Source organism: Camelus ferus, chromosome 27 (assembly GCF_009834535.1).
Source record: "Camelus ferus isolate YT-003-E chromosome 27, BCGSAC_Cfer_1.0, whole genome shotgun sequence".
NCBI classification, from domain to species: domain Eukaryota; kingdom Metazoa; phylum Chordata; class Mammalia; order Artiodactyla; family Camelidae; genus Camelus; species Camelus ferus.
In genome coordinates, this window is record NC_045722.1 from 15368868 (window position 1) to 15380690 (window position 11823).

The 11823-nt window shown below is 39.3% G+C and overlaps 1 non-coding gene across 1 annotated transcript; it reads right to left on the reverse strand.

Annotated features, from left to right (window-relative positions):
• Nucleotides 1–2209: 2209 nt before the first annotated feature.
• Nucleotides 2210–2271, reverse strand: LOC116660300. Its single transcript, XR_004315754.1, has one exon. It is a non-coding gene; the product is annotated as a U7 small nuclear RNA (small nuclear RNA).
• Between the last annotated feature and the right edge of the window lie 9552 nt (nucleotides 2272–11823).

Sequence of the window (11823 nt, forward strand, 5' to 3'; positions counted from 1 at the left end):
AGGCGTGAAGGAAGGCAGGAAGGTAGAAGGGACAGAGGAGGAAGGGAGGGAAGAAAGGAGGAGAGAAGAAAGGAGGTGGGAGGAAAGATGACAAGTGGGGCTTATTGTCAAAAGGATACAGAAATCAATCTAAAATCACTCAGTGGTCAAAACTGGAACAATTTGAGAAACAAAATAAATAACAATAATATCAGATTGTAACCCAAAGAATAAAGCAAGTATCCATGACTCTATACTAATAGAAATAGTTGATTGAATAAATACATTCATGAAGGAAAAGGGATAAAGCTTTCTTACAGAAGAATTCCAAATAATGTATGTAAATTCTCCTTCACGCAAGAGGTAGGACTTCATTTCTCTCCCCTTGAGTTCATGCTGGAGTTAAAAACTAGCTATAGAAAGAGGAGAAGAGTACTTTGACAGTGGGGAAATCTGGCAGATACTCCCCTAGCCAAGATCACCAGTCCTAAGTCACGCTGACATCACGTGTCCCCTGGCATGGTACCATGAGAGGGTACTTCATGGCGGTATTTTTCCCCCAAACTCTTAACCCTACTTTTAATCATGAGAAAATATCAGACAAGGCCAAATGGAGGGCCATGCTACAAAATATCTGACCGTCTCTCTTCAAAACTGCCAAGGTCATGGGAAACAAGGGAAGACTGAGAAACAGATTGGAGGAGACTAAGAAGACATAACAAATAAATGCAATGTGCTGTCCTGGACTGGATCCTGGGACAGAAACAGGATACTAGTTAAAAAAAAAACAACTAGCAAAATAAAACCTGTAGTTTAAAGTATTGTACCAATGTGGATTTCTTAGTTTTGGCAAATATAACACAGTTAGATATCGTGTTAACATTAGGAAAAGCTGGGTGAAAGGCAGATGGAAATTCTCTGTCCTAAGTTTGTACCATTTTTTTTTCTTTTTGTAAACCTAAAATTATTGCAAAGGGAAAAGTTTTTGAAAAATTTACAAAAACACAGAAAACAGATCACTGTACTAGCTCACCTCTGAGTCAGAGTCTTTGATAGAACTTCTCTGGGTACTTTCCACTTGCGAACATTTAGTCACGGGCCAAGGAAAATTTGCGTCTCTTTCCAATGAATAGAGAAAATCAAGAAAGGATAAAAGGAGAAACAGACGAGCTGATTAATTCTCCAGTTTATGAAGATTATTCCAAAGAGACTGCACTCTTAACAACAGTGCATGATTTAATAAATGCAGCGACCCTACTTCCAGCTTCCAATTCAGTGGTTGAATTTTTCTCTGAGTATTCATAAAAACCATGCATCCTGCATCTTTTGCTAAAATCTCTAACTTCACCAACAAAATTGTGTACCAGCCTTGATGCAGAACCACTGGGATAAACCACTGGAGACAATCAGAAGCTTCATTATGCATTTGCTTGAAAAACTGGCCCCTTTGATGAATATATTTGATGTATTTCTCCAGACTATCTCCACTGCAACATCATGCTGTTGAATCAATACAGACAGTAAATGGCCTCTACAAACAAAGGAAATGAAGTATAATTACCAAGAAGCAAAATCAAGGGCCTGCCTTCTCCATCGCAGCTGGATTTCCTCTGGTCACCAGTTGCAGTAGGACTCATGTCTCTTCAATGCAGTTGGCATTAATAACAGCACATTTATTGAACACATACCTCCGAGATTCATAAAAATAACCACCGCCATGTGCCAGGACTGTACAATCGTTATTTTATGACCAACCCTACATAACAAGCATTGTTATCTCCGCTATTGGAGATGAAGAGATTGCAAGTATGAAGCATTAAGCTGTATTATTAGCTGGGCATCAAATCTTGATTTCCCTGGCTTCAAACATCAGCATTTCCCCAGACTCAGCGCTGTTTATTCACAGAAAGCCTATCATTGCTAACGAAGACCACACAGCGCAGACTCTCGGCAAAATAAATGAGAAAAAAAAAAATTACTTAAACAAATAAGTCATTTGACTTTTTAAAAAAGGTCACTGTTTAAATAAATCCTTTTTCCAAAAAAAAAGAAAGATCAGTTAAACAACATTTGATTATCAGTTAACTCAAATCATTATTTTTCCCTTCAAAAAATTATGCGTTAAGTTCCATGTAAACATTGGAAGAAAGTGAGAGTTCTCAACGGTGGAAACACCTGTTCAAGGTATAACACAGGGGTATCTCTCTCTCTCTCTCTGTTTTTTTTCCATGGGGGCTTTCCAGTGTGGACCGGAAAATGTGCTAGACGAATTCTAAAAGAGCCGTAACACTCAGAAATCTCTTTTTAATTTTTTCTCCCCTCAAGTCACAAGAAACTGTTTTTTCTGTTCAAAAACAGGGGGAAAAATGTATGTATGTAATATGAGAACACAGTCCCTTAAGCAGAAGCACAAACAGCAGGTTCAGTGCAAACCAACAGTAGCCTCTCCCAAAAGAAACATTAAACACACAAAGATATAAGAAGAGGCTTGGTAAACAGATGCCAGCAGGGCAGAAAGCATCGTCATGGCCCCGCCAAACACACTCCAGAAATGAGAGCGAATCTCAGACGTGGGAGGGGAACTGGAATAGGGAACCTCAGCTCCATTTAAATGTGTATATAAATATTTTGGACTTACAGATGATACACAATATAAAAAGGCATATGTATGTACGATGCTTTGCATTTTGGACTTGTATAGTCTCATCTTTCCATATATACATATATATAATATGATTCTATAAAGAGATGTAAAATATTAAAGTATATTTATATACAAATATAAAATTATATATATAATACACAAATCCAAAAAGGTAAAATAAGGCATATTGTTTTCAATAATTTTTATTTTAAAATGAATCAATAGTCTCACTTTTATTTTTTGACTGGGAGTTCAGGGGTGGTTAATCAGATGTGGGGGCATCCCCTGATTGGATAAGAAAATCTCTTTAGAACAATGGTGTATAATTGGGGTGGAGGGTGTCCGACTCCTTTGAAAATGTGATGAAAATGACAGAATTTCTTCCATGAAGGAGGGGTGGGTACAGCTCAAGTGGTAGAGTGCATGCTTAGCACGCACCAGGTCCTAGGTTCAATGTCCAGTAGCTCTCCAATAAATAAATAAATGAACAAACCTAATTACCCCTCCTAAAACAATTAAAAAATAAAGACTTTCTTCTGTGAAAATGAATATATACTCTTTCACGTGTGCTTTCTTTCTGGGACATCAGTGGATGCCTAGCGACCATCTCTACAGAGAGTTCAGGAGCCTCGTAAGCCCTGCGCCATGTTCATTTCTAAAACTCAAAGAAAGAGATTGGCAAGCCATCAAGATTTCTAAAAATCAGCTTTAGTTTTGTCTTTGAGTTTTATCTACTTGCACATATGGGATTGTTTTCTGTGTCTTCTAATTTCTAGGTAGTGTTCCAAGAAATGCATGTCCCCAAATACTGGAAATCAGACAGTAACAGAGCAGAGCAGGAGACAAAACACTATTCAGCTCTGATGCATTGGGAAGAGGGCCCCAAAGCCTCGAATCTGATAAACACCAGCCCAACCTGGAAGGCCAAAGAATCTTGTCCACCAAAGCATGGCCAGGGGAGTCAGAATGTTGCCGTGGTCATCTCCAGTTTGCTTCTGGGGCAGAATGGAAATGGGTCAAACATGGTGCTGGAGCTGAGATAACAAAATCAGGGTGCAGAGCACGTGGGCTGATCCCAGATAATAGAGTGGACTTGCATCATAAGCACACTTCACTTTCATTAATTCAACTGCACAGACAAGGAGTATAAAAGGAAAAGTGTAAGTAAGAGCAAGGTAAAGAGTGAATAGTTTAAATAGTGCACACTGTGAGGCCATTCCTCCCCAGGACCACATGCCAAAGGCCGTGGCTGCAAAGCTGTTGGCAAAACCTAGGAGAAGAGCAAGAACATGGAAAGAATTTTAAGGATTTATTGGCCACAGACAAGGAAGCAAGCCCATGTTCAGCTGCCCCAAAAATGAGTGACTGTTTAAAGCAGGCCAAGAAGAATTAGGGCCAAGGCCACAAGGAAACATTATCCAGCGAAGAATGAGACAAACCTTGACATCATTGCAAAAGACAGAAAAGCCTAGATATCTTCTTCAGTAGTGGGGGTGGGTAGGGGATGAGTGTTTCTCTCTCTTTCATCTAAATGAGCTGTACAAAGTCCATTCTTGGCAGAAGAACAAAACAAAAATACTTGTTAACAGAGAAAGATAGCCAGAGCCCCCGAGTCACTAGCTCCTGTACTCCTGCCTTAGTCTGGTGCCTCACCGGATTACACGTTTATCAGATGCTCCTAGGTTTTATTGCTAAAAGATATTTACAGCACTGACTAATGTGGATTTTATGTCACATCTGACCCTGAGCAAGAAAAATCAAACAAGGAAGGCACGATTCATGGTAAACACTAGACTCAGTCCCACAGATGTCTCATGCGTTTATGAAACGCACTTGATCCAGACTACAGACTATCTATCACCATGGCTGACTGGGCCACTGTGAGGAGAGACTGAGCTCACAGATCATGATGGGGGGAAATTTAGGCACGAACTAACATTTCAGCCCCCTACTCCACCTAGAAATTATTTACCGAAGAGTCTTCCAAGGGGTTCTGCATTTGTCATCGGCAACCAGACCTCAGAAAGAGTCTAACCATCTCAAGAGAGTCAGAGAACATGACGTGGCCATTTCATTGAGTTCAAAAGCAAATGAAAATTACTGTATCAAATATCAGATGTAAATCAGAGATAAAAGATGATGAGGAGGGATTAAAAAAGAGAGTTCCTCGTTATCATTGTGACCTACCTTATGTCATAGGGAAGAACAAATCTGACTCCATGTTAGACCTGTGCCTTTAGCTCCAACCCTGTGCTCTGTTTCCTGTGCTGAGTCATGCTGGTTCTGCACCTTTTGTGAAAGAATGTTGCCTAGAGCCTGAAATATACAGAATAGCCCATTCTCAAGGCTCTGACCTTTAAGGGTAGAACACTTTCCCATTCATATAGAGATAAAAAGTTGTACAACAGAGAACAACATTTGTCTTGTTGGAGGTTTACAGGAACATCGTCACCTGACCTACGTGGACAGCTGCAAGAATAAAGGATTCTGGCACCAAGAAGTTTACAACAACCAACCACACCCCTCCCCTTTTTAGTATAAAAGGAGCCTGAATTCTGACTTGGGTAAAGTGGTTCTCTAGGACATTAGTCTCCCATATTCTTGGTCTGCTGGCTTTCTGAATAAAGTCATTATTCCTTGCCCCAACACCTCGTTTCTCGATTTATTGGCCTGTCATGTAGCAAGCAGAATGAGTTTGGACTTAGAATTGGCAGAAAGGAATCATACTTGTAGATATATTTGTCTGTAAAATTTTGTTATCACACCTGCAAATTGCTAGAAAAAGTTATCACTTTCATTCATAAAGTATTTTACATTTTACAATATGCTTTAAGACACATTACCTCATGCCACAGTTAGAGTAAACTCTGTGGTGCAGAGTGTCACAGAGAGGAAACTGAGCCTCCGAACATTTAGTGACATGTCCAGGGTCAGACCTAGAACGGAGATGGCTGTGTGATCAGGCCATCTCCACTGATGAGGAACCAAATTTCATCACTAATAAAGTTCTATACTGGGCTACAAAAGAAAAGGAAGAGCTGTTTGGTTGTCTGTTTTCTTGGGTTAACAACTTGCAAGGATCTGACAGAACAACCAGGCTATCAGGGCATTGGCTCCTCAGATTCCATCACTGACCCAAGATGAAAGGATGCCCAGTTTTACAGGATTCCCTAGAAATAACGCAGGTCACTGCTCATTCCTACATCCTCCCAATTCAGCGCTGTTGTTTTGTTGTTCTTAACTACCTCCCCCCAGTCATTTGTTACAAAGCCCCACCAATTCTAACATTCTACACTGTGTGTAAATATAAATGAAGAAGGCATTCGTCGTGTATGTAACATGCTATGTTACTACATCCACCTCTGGAAGATATAGCAAATGCGTGTTAGTCTCTACTACATTTGTTCCTGGAATTTTCTCATTACAGAACACCAAAGATGACAGAACACGGCTTTTATTTATTCTCGTACAATTATAATAATGTCTCTAGAACTCAGTATTATATTCAAACCCTGAACTCCTTCTTGCAGTTGGCAGGTTTTGAAAATAGAATAGAAGGAACAACTTCAATTTTAAAGAGGAAAACAAGTGCTGAGCTCACATAAAGTAATTATAACTTCATGAAAGTCTCAAGATGTTTCACGCACAAATGCTTCTCAAAATGGGCTCTCCTCTCCTTTCCAAACTGAACCTAAATCCAGTCTGCTCTCCTGTACCCAGACAGAGGAAAAAAAAATTCTACCTATGAATCGTGCTGTCGGGATAAAAATTTTAAAATATTCCTTTTGGCACACATTTAAATGATGTTTTCAAGTCATTTGTAACATCATGGGAAGCAAGTAAAACAAGCTATTAAACAAGATATATGTTCTATAATCTCATTGATATAAAATATGTAATATAAAATATATTTCAAATGGCTGGAAAGAAGTACATATAATGTTCATAATTATGGTCTCTGAGTTATGCAATGATGATTGATTTGTGTTCTTTTTTTTTTTTTCATTCCCCTAGGTTTCTACCATAAGTCAAATGACTTGTTTTTAAAAATATTTTTCTTAAAGCAGTCCTTCCCATATTATAGCAATGATGTGTCAATCTGCACTCCTGCAACTGACTACTTCCCTATTCAGCTCACACGTCTGTTCCTTTTGAAACACTCCGCCCCTCGCCCCCCACCCGCGGCCTCCAGGATAACTCCTGTTCTTCATGGAGAGTCTCAGTTTAACATCACTTCCTCTGGGACAGCTTCCCTGATTAACTGACTGTCAGCTATTAACTGATTAACTACTTCACTGATTAACTCGTTTAGAACTCTTCGTCTCTGAATCATTAACCAGAAATGTAATTCAATAATTAATTGACAAATACGTGTTAGAATCTAAGCTCTACAATATGCCTATCAGATTCATCATCATGGGTCCCACTTTAAGCAAAGGATCTTGCCTCTTTTAAAACATATTTGCTCAAAGAATAAATTAATTGTATTATTTAATATTCGTTTATCCTACCAAATGGTAACTGCCTCGACACAAGGGCTTTGTTGCTTTTCATCTTTCTATCTCCTCATTCATGAATTAATTTAGTGCTCCTCCCACAGTAAACATTCAATGTTTTTATGCATCCTTAAACAAACACATACTACTTTCTTTTACAATATCTCTATGAGGTATAGCAACAATTAAAAATTTTTGGTTTTAGGATCCTTTACATTATTTGAATTTATTTAACACTGCAAAGAGCTATTATTTATCTAGGATATTTATATATTTATATATAACAAATATTTAGTTAGAAGAATGGAATTGTTTTGTAGTTTAAAAAATCACTTTAATGTCTAGTTTAAAGGAGACAATTAGCAGAATTCTTATACCTGCTTCTGCTTTCAATCTGCTGCAACATGTTAGTTTGAAGTTAATGAAGAAAATCCAGCACAATACAGCTATGTAGTTGGGAGAGACTTTAATACTGTTTTCAAAGCAATAATTGTGGATATTCTTCTTTACTACTACACCAAAACTTAACAAATGGCAATTTCTTAAAGATGAATTGCAACAGAGAATTTGAAACAGTATCAATAAATTTTTTTAATATGCCCTTACATTAAAATCCATTGGTTCACTTTGTGCTTTGAGTAGATATGTAACTCATGTGTGCTTCTGTAACACTGTGCACTGATCATTTGGAAAATAATAATTCCCTGAGTTACGCTGATCCTTTAAGTATCATTTTTCATTATAAAGCATCAAAAAATTACCCTTATTAATATCGTCACCGATCTTACCAAAAAAAGTTACCATTGGGAAGTTGCCAAGCTCACAATGGCAAATACACATTTTCCGAAAGTCTAATTTTCATTTGAAACCTTGAATTTTGTTACAGGTAACAAAACTTCAGTCGTTTTTCTTACAATGACAGGCTCACTTCATATATTTTAGGAAAATGTCTTTCGAATACCTAAGTCTGAACAGCCAGAGTTTATCAGTCATTGTTTCAAGTAAAACTGACATTTCATTTCTAAAAAATGGTTACTTCGGCTTGCAACCCAATGACACAATTGCTTTTCTTCCAGAAAACCATGGTGCTTCCATGTACAGCAGGAAGTTCTTGGTGTGTATTTGCCTTTTTCTCTTGCAGTCCTCAAGGGTGGTATTAAATAGCCAGAGCTCAATCAATATTCCATCCTGGAATTCAACCTTCAGACCTTTTCCACTCTGATGAAAAGTCATGGTTTCCAATACCTCCGCCTTCCAAACAAGGTCATCTCATTTCACATCTACAAATGATGCCTCCAAACTTAACCAACTATATTATTATCGTTAACCCTATAAATACGTCCTGCTGTTCACAAGGCGGGCTAGGCAAGAGAACAGAGATTCCAGTTAGAGAAAGACAAAGCAAAACCAACTCAAATTTCAGGTCCTTTTGCTGGTGGGTAGGATTCCTCCTATATTAATCAAGAGCACGTGGAAGTAGAAAAAAGAAAACTGAACAACAACCTCCAGAGTGTTGCTGGGGACCAAGGAAGATGACGCTGGTACAAAAAAAAGGAAGTAATCAGAGAGCAGGAGTCCTGAAAGGAGGTTTCAAGATGCCACTGAGACTAGGGGCATTTTTCTTCCTCATTAAATAATCATAAGGGTTTCTAAAAAGAATTACCTCATTGATGCAGTGATTTAGCCAAGAAGTGCAAAACTTCCATCATTAGGAAACAAGTCAGTGTTTCAGGTAATTAATAATGAAAAAGCAACCACAAGGATGCATGGAGACCCTTCTTCGAGAAGAACAGTTTCTCCTACTCACTCTCCACTAGTTGCCCTTTTCACTAACAACGAGTGCCTGAAAACACGCTTGAACATTTTCAGATTAGGATCTGGAGAGATTTTTTTTAGCTTTGAGATATATTTTTTAAATGTTGTGTTTGCAATATATTTCCTCTGTTAAGTAAGCCTACTTCAGAGTATCTTTACTCTGGGATGAAACATAAGAAGGTGGAATGACTTAGTCTTGGAAAAATGCTGCTGAAATAAGGATTCTTCCAAGAATAGCACTTCTATTATTTTCTTTACTTTTACTGTGTAAAAGTAAGGTTCAGATGCAGCTCTGCACCCTTGGACAAGTCACTTAACCTCTCTGAGCGTCTGTTTCCCCTCTATAAAATAAGGATAATAAGGGTGTTTACCTCCAAAGACGGAAGGTACACATTTGCTGGGTTGTGCCCTCATAGACACTTCTGTGGGGTCCTTGCACATTCGCCTACACACACACACACAAACACACACACACACACACACACACACACACACACACACACACCACACCTCTGACAGCAGCTTTCTCAGCACAGGTAAGATCTTGCTTCTCAGGTTCTGGGTTTCCGATGGCCCCTCCTCCCTTGGGATCACATTGTCCCCCCTGGCTGTCTCCTTTGATCCCTTTCACCAAGTCTGCATCTGGCCCCTGGCGAACACTCACCTTTGTTCTCTGTGATCAGATGGGTACAGTGACAGCCATCGCCACTCTTCTTTTTTTTTGATTTATAATCATTTTACAATGTTGTATCAAATTCCAATGTAGAGCACAATTTTTCAGTTATACATGAACATATATATATTCATTGTCACATTTTTTTCTCCGTGGGCTACCATAAGATCTTGTATATATTTCCCTGTGCTATACAGTATAATCTTGTTTATCTATTCTACAATTTTGAAATCCCAGTCTATCGCTTCCCACCCCCCGTTCCCTTGGCAACCACAAGTTTGTATTCTATGTCTATGAGTCTATTTCTGTTTTGTATTTATGCTTTGTTTGTGTTTTTTTTTTTTTAAGATTCCACATATGAGCCATCTCATATGGTATTTTTCTTTCTGTTTCTGGCTTACTTCACTTAGAATGACATTCTCCAGGAGCATCCATGTTGCTGTAAATGGTGTTATGTTGTCGGTTTTTATGGCTGAGTAGTATTCCATTGTATAAATATGTGGCCACTCTCCTTGATGATGGTAAGACACATGTTTCTATGTGCCCAGATGCCAGTAGGCACATGGTAGACTCTGCGTGGTCCGATCAAAGCTCTCTTGCTGGACTTAAAGTGAGGCAGAAGCCCCTTCCACCCACCCAGGGGACAGAGGGCAGGGCACAGAGCTCTGACAACTCTGTCAAAGAAATCTTCCTTCCAACACCCCCTCCTCCTCCCTTAAGCCTGGAAATGGGTGAAGGGCTGCTGCTTGTAGAGTGGGTTTTCCAGTCTCTGAGCACGTCCTGCTGAGGATGTGAGTGGACTTGCCACTCAATGTGTTGTCCTACGGCCTTGGGGCCCCACTGGAAAGCCCCAGACAGACTGAGTGACATTTTAACATTCTCTTACAATAGGGTTGAAGTGCTGGCAGATAAAAAAGGAACAACAACAAAAAAAAATTACGAACATACTTGGTCTAGGAGAACAAACACAAAAAGAAGATCATAATAATGAGAAAATTCCCTGCATTTGTTGAGCAAAGCTTTTACATGTTTTGTTACATAATTTTCAGGGACTGGGAAATGGATATGGGAATCACAGTAATAACCTAACATTTGGATAACATGGCAGGGTTTACACAGAGCTTTCTCACAAATTGTCTCATCTGATTCGCATAAGAAGCCTGAGAGGTTGGTGCTGTTTGTCTCCTTCTGCAGAAGAAGAGCCAGGGTCAGGAGTGGCAAAAGAGGTTAATCTCACAAGCTAACCCACATCAACTGAGGCCTGCTGCCTAGAGTGCTGCTATTTGAGGTACAGTCTAAGAGTAGAAATAGAAAATCAGCAGTGAGGACGTCTCACAGCAGTTTAACGTTGCCAGAACATCCAGGCATGTGATCAGGAGACTTGTTCCATTGAGCAGGGTGTGGATCACCTCAGACGTGATCAGACTCATACAGTGAGTCTCATATATCATGAGCTGTGTGCCCAGTGTGTGTTCCAGTCTGCAATCAGTTAGAAATTAAAAGAGAGAAAAAAACCTGGCTCTTCACAATGGATAATAAATAAAAAGAAAGATCAGAAGCCCAGATAATAGTGCTGTGGTTGATTAATGATGTCTGCCATGAGCATAAGGGCTGGAGGGAGTGTCATGCGGGCCATACTAGGCCCTCTCTGCTCAGTCATGTGGCTGTATTAGAATGGAACCCACTTAGATCTTGAAAAGAGACGTATCTGGGGAAAAGGAAGCTAGATATTACGATGATAAACCTGATTACAGAAACACTGTATTTTCACAGATGCTTTATAAACTTCAAAGACATTTGACATGGACTATCTCATTCGCTACTTGGGACAATCCTGTTAAGACAAAGAAAGGAATATTAGTCCCATGTTACAGAGAGGAAAACTGTGAGCCAGAACATTTAAGCTCCTACCTGTACAAACAGGGCTAGACAGTGGCAGTGTTGGAACTGGAACCCAGGCCTCTAGTTTCTCGGTCCAAATATTGTCGTCACCACCCCAGGTTGCCACTGTGTCCATGGTTGATGGGGAAATAAAAGGATGTATAGGAAAGCTCCATGCAAAATGAAAACATGATATGATGTCAGTTTTGTTATAGAAAAATTTAGACAATTTCATGGATGACATTCCTAAATGGTTCTGAGATTGACATCACAGAAGACAGGCCACCAATTTCTCCCCTTGTTTGATGGCCTAGTTCCAGGTGTGAGCCCTTGAG